This window comes from Phasianus colchicus, chromosome 2 (genome assembly GCF_987193195.1).
Source record: "Phasianus colchicus chromosome 2, bPhaCol1.hap1.1, whole genome shotgun sequence".
Classification (NCBI taxonomy): Eukaryota; Metazoa; Chordata; class Aves; order Galliformes; family Phasianidae; genus Phasianus; species Phasianus colchicus.
Window position 1 is genome coordinate 18,153,940 of NC_143437.1, and position 10,333 is coordinate 18,164,272.

At 41.0% G+C, this 10,333-nt stretch overlaps 1 long non-coding RNA gene across 1 annotated transcript; it reads left to right on the forward strand.

Moving 5' to 3' along the window:
* The first annotated feature begins 1,438 nt into the window (after positions 1-1,438).
* LOC149918873 (uncharacterized) lies at positions 1,439-8,810 on the forward strand. Its single transcript, XR_016464624.1, has 3 exons — positions 1,439-1,583; positions 1,893-2,143; positions 8,655-8,810. It is a non-coding gene; the product is annotated as an uncharacterized LOC149918873 (long non-coding RNA).
* The last annotated feature ends 1,523 nt before the right edge of the window (positions 8,811-10,333 follow it).

Genomic DNA, 10,333 nt, shown 5'->3' on the forward strand with positions numbered 1-10,333 from the left:
AAAAACCAGAAAATTCCATCTGAATACAGAAAGCCACTGTTTTACTCTGAGAGTAATTCAGTACTGGAACAGATTGCTCAAAGAGATTGTGGAGTCTCCATCCTTGGAAATATTTAAAACTCAACAGGATGTGGGCCTGGGCATCCTGATGTTGCTGCCCCTACCTGAGCTCAGAGCTCGGCCTAGTTGATCTTAAGAGGTATTTTCCAACCCAAACAATTCAATGTGAATGAATTTACCCTATGTAGATTTTGCAGCGGAAGAACTTCTCAATCCATATTACACCAGTCAGCAGCAACGATGAATTAAAAAGGTAGTTTTCTAAAGCCATGATACTAATTGCACTGAAGTCATTAAAAAATCCTATTGATTTCAAAGGGCTTTGGCTTAGTTCCAATAGTCCTTATTTAAACAACTAAATGGCCTGATTTTCACAAATATAGGGAATGCAGCTGCTCCAGGGGACTTTGCTTGGCTTTGATCAGGCTGTAATTAGTTGTACTTGTTTAAAATGTTTCTAAAAAGTTTGAAAAATTGATTTTTTTTTTTTCCTCCTCACAGTCAATAAACAGAGTAATTCCTGTAGGGGTATGATAAACTTTCCCTAGAGCTCAGCCTTTATATAAAATAACTTCAGACAAAATATTATTGCAACTTACAGCTTCCAGTAGGAAAAATCACCAGCATGATAGAGAGATTCTTCTGTAATCACAGAATCATTAAGGTTGGAAAAGAGCTCTAAGATTGTCATGTCCAACTATCCACCTACCACCAATATTGCCCACGATCATGGGAATAGGCCAAGGATTTTAACATCTTGGGCTTACAAGGGTGAAATTCTGGGACGAAGTGGGTTGAAGTGTGCCATCCAGCAGATGGGAGTCCTGAGAAACAAGCACTGGATTCCACTTTCTTACAAGTGACAGCTATGGGAGAGACTACAACTATAATGACTGATAGTTTCGTCTTCTGCTTAGTTAGTAGGTGCAGAGCGTGTGAATGATGATGTTTCTGAAAAAGACTAGCAATATAACATCCTAAGCTGACTAAAGATCTAAGATTCAGCATTCCCATTTTATTTTCTTTTTTTTTAAACAATGAAACTGTTTTCTGAAAGCTGCAATGCCAGAGGGAAAGTGATAGTAATGATTCTCTAATTAAATGTTCATCATCAGCTATTGTCATACTGTATTAAAATCAAGGAATTATGTACCCTGAACAATTACGCCATTGTTTTTAACAGCCTATGAATGTGTAAATGTAATCCTTAAAGGTCACCTGGGCAGTACTTCCTATTCTGCTACCAAAATGTGCATATATTCTGGATTAATTATACTGCTTTTCTACAACTGGAATTATCCATTGGTTAAATGGTTATGAGAAAAAGCTGTCCTTTAGCTCTCAGGGATATATTTAAATAGCACCAGCAGAGGTTTAAGTTGGATGTTAGGAAAATTTTCTTCTCAGAAGGAGTGGTGAAGGATTGGACCAGGCTGCCCATTGAAGTGGTGAAGTCACCATCCCTGGAGGTGTTCCAGAACCGTGGAGATGTGGTACTTAAGGACAGGGGTCAGTGGTAGATGGTAGGTGATGATCATGGAGGTCTTTTTCAGCCCTAATGGTTCTACCACTCTATATTATTTTTAGCCATATTGTAGTTCCTACTAAAAGCTCAACTGTTTGTGGTTTTTTGTTTGTTCTTTTAAACAATTTCAATATGTTATTATTCTATTTTTAACTATTATTTCACTTTATAGGCCCTGTATTCTATTTCAAACGACCATGATATCTTTAGGTGGATGTAGTTATGAAACCTTTTATGGTGTAGCTTTCTTCATCAAGTGTTGATAACCATGACTTCCTATATATTTCTCCTCTCTTTGTCACAAAAGCAAGAAAAAAACTCTGATTGATGTGGATGACTATGGGGAAAGACAAAGGGAAATATCCAGCCTGGTGAAGTGCAAACTAGAAATATCAAACTAGACAGCTAGCTATCAGATAGCTAGGTAAAAAATATAGGGATGACTGCAGAAATATACTGAGAATTATGCTTAACTCAACTGGGAAAAGGCACTGAAGAAGTGATGTCTCTCCTGAAGATACCTGAATATGAAAGGAAAATAAGATAAATGATGGAAAGGTATATGTGCCCATTGTTACTTCTTTTTCTCTACTAGTGAATGTTCAGATGACTTTAAAATAAATGCTCTTAATCTTCTGCTGTAACAATAAGTGAAAGTACTAGAAGTGCCAGACGAGGAGATGGTTGATTCTTTACATGGTCAATACAGACTACAGCTGTGATCAAAAGTCACCTGCTAGAAGGGTTGTGACACTGGGCACTTCTCCTTCTGGGGCAGCCTGCTGTCATGGCAGAGCCATACTGTTTGCCCCGAGCCACTGCTCAGAGCCCACTCTAAACCTGTGTGCAGCAGCACAGTGAGCCAGCGCAGTTTGCTGGCATAGCTTTATAAATAACTTCTAAGCCTCCTCTCGTGACAGCGTGTTACTCTGTGACACAGTTCACTCTTCTCAAATGAAGAAGACAAAACTCCAGTGTTCATCATTTCCACCTCCAGTTTTAGATGTTTCGAATTTGCATGAATGTAAAAGAGGGGAAAATTCAGACCACAAACCTCACATTTTTGGCTTACAAACCTTAAGCTTGTTATGAAGGTGCAGATAAAGCTGAAGCCTACGCTTTCTTGCTTTTCTGTGCAGGAGAGGAAGTGGCTTTTCATGTAAAAGGCAGTACCACAAAGAACTAACTTTTTCCATGTCTGAGTTGTACAATGTTCTTTGTAACTAGATTCTTGGCACCCTTCAAAACATGACTAATAAAAAGACTGCACTTGAAGACGTGTGTAGGATCCAGATACCAAAATGAAGTCACCTTCATCTTAGCATGAGTATTTGTTATCAGAGGGCTTCCTGATTTCTCAATATGAAGTGCCGTTTATTGTCTATGCCTGGCTTTAACTGTTCTTGTGCTGTGGCAATTGAGATACTGCTACGTAGGGTCACTGTCACTACCTTTAACTGAAATGAAAGTCTAATCCTTGGGGTATGAACCTTCTGCTGTACATCTCCATACTTCACTGCACCTGTTCACCGTAGTGGGAGATTTGGTTGCAACTATCAGTCTCTTCTTTCGGGAGCAATTGGGAGGTCTTACAGGGTGAAGCTCTTGGGCTGGGAGTTGGAGTAGGCAACCTTTAGAGGTCCCTTCCAACTGAAACAGTTCTATGATTCTATGGTTTAAGAAGGTAATGATGTTTCTGCTGTGATCGTGACCCGAAAGCAGCAGTGTATGGAGGAAAATTTCCCAGGAAGGATGGACTTGAGAGGTGGACAAAATCTTTCCTTCTGCCCTTTCACTTCAGGAATGGCTTGGGGTTGCATGCAGTTTGTGGAGGAACTGCAGATCAATCCCCTGATGCTTCTCATCCTCAAGTCCTCTTGACATACAGTGTGATGGGCTGAAGGAATTGTGCTCTTTCAGCTTCGGGTTGGACACTGTCCCTTACAAGCACCGTGATTAAACTGTGGGGCAGAAGTGCTCTGAAGGTGCCCTATGGCTGCCTTCTGGCTTAAACGATTTGTGCTCTGCCACACGCAAACCGGAGTGTTGAGAGAGTGAGGGACAGAAAATCCTGCAGTCTGACACAAATGTGGGTCATTTGTCGTCCTGCAGGATCCCGAGCCCCACAGCTTAGATGAGGCCAAAGGGAAGCTAATGTTTAAATCTTTCATCGAATTTTATGTAGCTCCTGAAAACCTATTAAATTTGACTTTAATTGCAGTAAGGCCTCGTAGCACTGTCTGAAAGGGTAAAGGTACCTCTTAATGGGATAAATTAGTTAGTTTCAATTCTAAAGCACTGCTTTAATTCATTCTTCAGTGCTAGAGAGTGAAGAATAATTGTGTTGGCTCCTTGTTATCACTACTTGATGCATTCAGACCATTTATGCGCGTGCCGGTGCATCTTGGCAGTGGCTGGAGTGAATTAGCACATGCAGCAGCACTGTGAAGCAGGCTTCCAGAGGGCACCAGAAATAGGGTTTTGGCTGTCAACGTTGTTTAAATTATCTTTTAATTGATGTTTTAAAAGAGGAAATTTTGAAATGCAAATGGAATCTTTCTAAAAGCAAAAATCCCTTGAAGCCCCCACACTTTTCCAGGAGCCTGGACTCTTTCTTGCTCTAGACCAGCCAGATGAACCAAGGCCTTTTAAGAATGCTCTTTCCTTGTTTCCTTCGACTTCTCCAGCTCTTACAGTGGTGGTGGTGTACGATATTTTAAAGTGATTTAAGATCCCCAGTGAAAGGGATTTATAGATGCACCTTCTTTACATGGAAAAAGTACAGTCTGCCAGGACTGTAATTTTCTGCCTTACTTATGTATTTTATGCCCTTGGCTGCCCTTCAAGGATGTAACAAAAAGTGATTTTCCACCTGTGCCTCTGGGAAGGGCTGGGAGAGCAGGTCCAGCCGTATTGCCACACCTGTTTGTGTGACAGAAAGAGCAAAAAGCCTCTTCCAGGTGCAGAGTTTGTACATATGGGTGACTTTGTATGCTCAAGCAAAGTGAAATGAAGGTAGATGGATTGTACCTGATCTTGTACCTGATCTACTGCCTTATGATGTGTTACTGTCCGCTTCACCTTTGTCTGAGTGCCAACTACCATGTGTTGATGTATCACCAGCTTGTTTGGAAACTGGTCTGCCATATCATCAGAGGGTTCTTCCAGCACTGTGAAAAAAAAAATGGTTGAAATCTTACATATTTGAGACATCCAGTGCTAACTGGAAACATCCCGATGGACAGGCTGAGGCCAAACAAGCTCAGTGTGTGCCTTGCAGACTTCACACTTCATCAGAGAATAACCTTGAGATGATGAGGACAAACAAAACTGAGGAGGATGGACTAATTGTTTGGGCCCTTTTCTTATCCCTGAGTTTCTATAATCAAGAGACCCAACATTTTGTAAATATTTTACTTTGAGGATGTCAGGTTAGCAGGATGCTTAAACAAAGGACTGCATATCTTCCAAATGCTCTGGGTTGAGTATGTTCATACAGCCATGGAAAGTCCACGCTCCAAGGACATAAAGTGTGTAAAATATACCTATTTGCACACAAGAAGTTTTCACATCAGACTTTTCTAGCTGTGTCCCAGATTTCAGATCACTGTAGAGTAGACATGAGCATAGGAAAGAAGCCATCAAGCCTAGGTGAGAAGCAGAGAAAGAATGAATGTGGATTTAGGAGATAGACTACACCCTGCATTACGGTTAGCCATGCCAGTGAGTGAGAAGTCTTTGTGCCCGTATTATCAACAAGATCATGCCTAGCATCCTTCTCAATAAAGCATGTGTCACTGAGCACACTTTCTGTTTCAGTCTGAGTCCCCTGGGAGTGGGACTTTGAGTTCTCCAGAGTCCCTTGGTTTTGGGTGCTCTGATAATTTCACTGTTTGTTAACTTGTGTGCCCTTGATCCAAAAGATTATAAGGACTGTTTAATGTGCTGTGCATAGTATGCAGGCATTGTTTGCTTTTCTGCGCTGAAAGCAGCCTTTTGTTAGGACAGAGGGAATGTTACTTAATAGCCCACTGTAGAAATACATACAGTAGGTGGAAAATAAGTAAATACGTGAAGGAAAGCAAAACTTCAAGAACTGAAGAGGCAGGACTGTTATTTAACAGGGTTGCATTATGTCCTTGAGGATACTCCCAGAGGGTCTTCTGAAACTGGGTTAGCCTCTCTGTTTGCTTTAACAAAGGCTGGATGGACTCCAACGTGGTAAGTCCCTGAGAGAGTTAACAAAGGCCCCACAGGCATGTCAAGGGAGAGATCATAGCATGTTCAGCTGTACTGCCTGATTCCTTTCAAGTAGGGAACACACCTGTACAATGGAGAGAGAATCAGACAGCTATACTTGCACTTCCTTCTGATACATCAATACGTTTTGTTAGGAACAGTCACTTATAATCCTTATATGACAGCTGCAGTTTCTCCTTCAGCCTTGCACACTGTGCCATTATAAATAGATTGTCATACTCCTCACAGTACTAAATTGCTCTCTGCGTTCCCAGTCCCTGGGTGGACTGATTGACTTGGGAAACCTGCCATTTTGGTTGTCCTCCAGAAAAAGTGATTACTTATTTCTGCTTCCATTGCCAAACCTGTATAAGTAGGTTAACATTAAAAAGTCAATATTTAACCACAATTACCATAAAGTGGCATTTGATATGGCAGTTATTTCCTGCTGTGTTCTGTTTCTCTGTATACAAGGAGCAAATGGATGGTTTTAATTAGAGGAGGGGGCCTTCCTTGCAATATCTATGCTGCTTTGAACACAAAGTACTTTCTTGTTTCTTTAACCAGTTCAGCAGTTAAGGATTTAAAAGTGAAGCTCACAAAAAAGTATACTTGTTGTAGGGAGCTCACAAGCAAAGAGAAATATTTGAGGGTTTCAAATGTTCACTGCCTAAGGCTGATGCTGAAAGAGAAATGATTGTGTGGCTGTGGGATACTTTACTGGAAGAATGGCAATATTGATAGCTTTTGCCTTTGCTGTGGTCTAATGTAGAAATATGTGTGTGGCAGTGTGCTGGGCTCTCCAGAATCAGGGATGCATCTTGAATACAACAAAATCTGTTGCCATTATGGCCTGACTCATCTTCACTGAATCAGTGAAAAGCTTCCCATTGAGGTGAATGGACTTTGGATCATACATAACCCTTAAAAAAAGCATTCCAGAACAATGTGCCTTGTGCTTTGCAGGGTGCTTTGGGCTGCATGGTTCTTAATAAGGCAACGTGTGCTGCATTTTAATAGCATCCTCTTAGGCATTAACCCAGATTAGAACTGCTTCAGTGTCTGTTTGTACACTTTACATTGAGTGCTCATTGATTAAAACCCAAACACAGCCTCAGGAAGAGGGGCAAGACCATTCCAACCAGGTTCCAGACTGATGTCCCCTCCCTCTCCCTATCAGGTCTTACACACAGTGAATTTTTTCTGCATGTCACAGCACTCCAAAGGGAGATGTTCTTGCATCTGTTTCCATTCTTTACCAACTCTCTTCCTAATCTGTACAACTGAACAATGAAATGCCCCATGAGAAGATAGGAGATGGGCTGAGAAAGGTGCTAAATCTCCCCTTCCTGCTATAAAAATGAAGTCAATATACAAAGGAATGGGGGAAGAGATGCTACCCCTACAGTTTTGTTTTTTGAGAGATGATTACCATAGGAAAGGATTTGCCCTGCTGGACTTATTCCTCAAGGAGGGTGGAAGATGGAGAACATGTCTAATTTATAGCTGAGGCTTAGGGTGGATCAGGTTCCCCTGGGCAGCTCTCATCATGCAGAGGCTTTCTGATGAACCTGATATACGTGTGGTCTAACAGAGATGTCATAAAGTTAGGTTCCTTCAGGGCTTGGTGGTACGTGTGGCTTATTCTTAATCCATTTGGGGTCATATCTTTAAACATGGATCCTTCACATCTGCTGGAATACTTTATAAATACTTTATTAAAGCGATAGCAAAATCCAGAGTCTTCAAAATGCTTTTTGAATTGGGTAAATGTAATTATTTAATCATTTTGGATGGGGACAGGATTTATAAAGATAGTCATACATCCAGCATCAGAAAAGGAAGCTTCTAGGATTGTTTTTTCTCCCAGTGATTAAATGAGTAGGTGCTTGAAGATTTGAGTGAAGATTAACCTGAATCCCACTGAGTGTTTATCTGTACCTTCAGGTACCTGACTAATCTGAAAATAGAGCTTTGGGGGATCTGCCCAAAGCCCAACAGAAGGCAGGTTTCAGATCTGATAACAGAATATGGATTTCCTGATTCCTCATCTGCTGCTCTCTCCGTGGGCACCGATGGGCTCTGCTCTGCTGCTTCTCTTGTCCCTTCTTTTGCAAGAGGTCCTGTGTGACATGTCTTTCAGTGTTGGATTATAGACAGTGGTCTGATGCCTTGTGACAAAAGGCAGACGAGCAACGGGCTGACATCACTTGTTGTAAATACTTAAAAATAGGTGTAGATATACAAAATTCTATTGATTTGATATAAATAAGAAATTAAAGCTTACTTAATAGGGTGTCTAAGTACCATTTTACATCTGGTCTATGAGACACTTTAGCAGACTCGCTGTATTTAAATTTAGTAGACACGTATCTGAGACTAAGCAAAATATTTTGATTTAGCACTTTTAATGTTTTTCATCCAGTTAATACGAACCTTGTTAGTTGTTTTTTCCCTCCATAGTTTTCCTAATGTGCAGTGCTCTTTTTTAACATGCAAGTCCTCTCTCCTGAATCTGAAGAGCAAGGTTAAATAGGATGTTTGTGATATCCTGTATAGATAAATAGCTCTACACTACTAAGAGCAGCTGGCTAGTAGATACTGTAAAATCAGCAGCTTCACATACTTTGAACCATAGCATAATTGAACTTTCTAACATGGTATACCATCAAATTTAAGTCTCTGATAATGTAAGTGCAGAGCTTGTTCCAAAAGCACAAAAAGTAAAAGATTACAAACCATTATACATCTACTGCATTTTTCCTACACTACCTTACTGCTGAGTTGCAGCACCTTATCAGCACTTCATTCTGTCATTTCTTATTGGCAGGCACCTACAAATGACAGCAAAGCCTTCAGTGCAAAGGAGGAAAGATGATGTCTGTCTCCAAGTTTTGAAGATTGTTTATAGTCCAAATATTTGAAGATGTTGCTAGTTATATGGTAACCAGAACCTCTAACTCAGTGCTTTAATTAAAGGTTTCTGTTCACTGAAGCATGGATGATAACTGATTTGAAAGCTATTGCTGTAGCTAGCTTTTATCTAGTTCTGGAGCCCACACCAGAAAACACGTAATTCAGAGTAAATATAAATTAAAAAAAAAAGGCTAGCTGATGGCTGGTTGCTTTGTGAATGCAATCAACGATTGGCAGCCTGGCATGATTGCAGGAAGAATATCTGCAACTGGAGGGAAAACTGCACCCACCAGGAAAGCCTGCTTCTTGTACTTCCTTCCATTTTTGTGACTCCAAATGGTTTTTATCTCCCCAGGACTGTCTGTTCACAGAAAATGCCATCTGAACAACTTTCTGTGTACTCTTCACAGTTGCTGACCTCTTCTGTGGTTTGGCAAACGTTGTCGTTAGTGGTATTGGATTTGTAGATTTGGTTATTCGTGTTAGTGAGAACCAGCATGGGCAAATGGGTAATGAAGGGCTGGAGTTGGCAGTGCAGGGGAAGGAATTCAGTCCTGACCATCTTCCTTGTTCCTAATAACATGAGTGGAGATGTCCCAAGACGGAGACTTTTAGAAAGGCATCAGCTGCTCTGGAATGGTAACCAAACCTCTGGGCCTTTGAGGTTTGCCCATCACTTCTTACAATCAGCAAAGAAATGCATGACTCTGTGAGGAAGGTATTTCAAGCTTATTTTCTTTAATCTTCTGGGTTTTGTGGTTGTGACTCCCCTGAGGTCATGCAGATATTTTTAAATGAATTCTCAGTGCTTGAATAACAGAGAAATAATGTCTTGTTTGAACTTCTCTATTCTCCACCTTCGTAACTCTGGGCGCTCCTCAAGCGAAGCTGAAGTTGCCAGACTGTTTCAAGAGTACTTTTGTATTTGCATTAACAACAACCCTTCCCTGTGAAGAACATTTGCAACCCTTGAAATGTTTGTTGTTCAGCTGGGCTAGCTAACAGCTGTATTGAGCAAAGCACCATGTGACAACCAGTGCATTCCTGAGCGATTATCATATATTGCCAACGACTGCTCCATGTGTACATTGCTGTAGTATGTGAATGGCCCAGAGCACAGCAAAGGAGAAAAAAAAAGCTTGCAACCTGAGTAGAATCACAGAAACATTAATGTTGGAAAAGACCACTGAGATCATTATGTCCAACCACCAACGCATCCCTACCATGCCCACTAACCCACGTCCCTCAGTACCACACTGCTACAGTTCTTGACTGTTTGAAATTGTTACGGAGGGTACAAAGCAAGGAAGATGTAGTTCTTCTTTCCCCCCTCGTATTGAGTCTGTACCTACTTTCTGCAGCAGAGCCTTCAGTTCATGTAGGTGTGTGCTGTGGTGCAGAGGTATTAGAACTTTTCTCACAGAAATGATTTGGAGAAAATTGAGCCAGTTTTTTCAATGGTTAATGGACTCTGCCAAAGTCCAAATGTTCTGTGCGAACAGTGCAGTATTAGAAGATGGAAGGAGGGACGTGTGCTGCTTCAGCATCCCCTGCTTGCTCTGGTCAGTGCCAGACTGCCTTATTTTGGTGAGT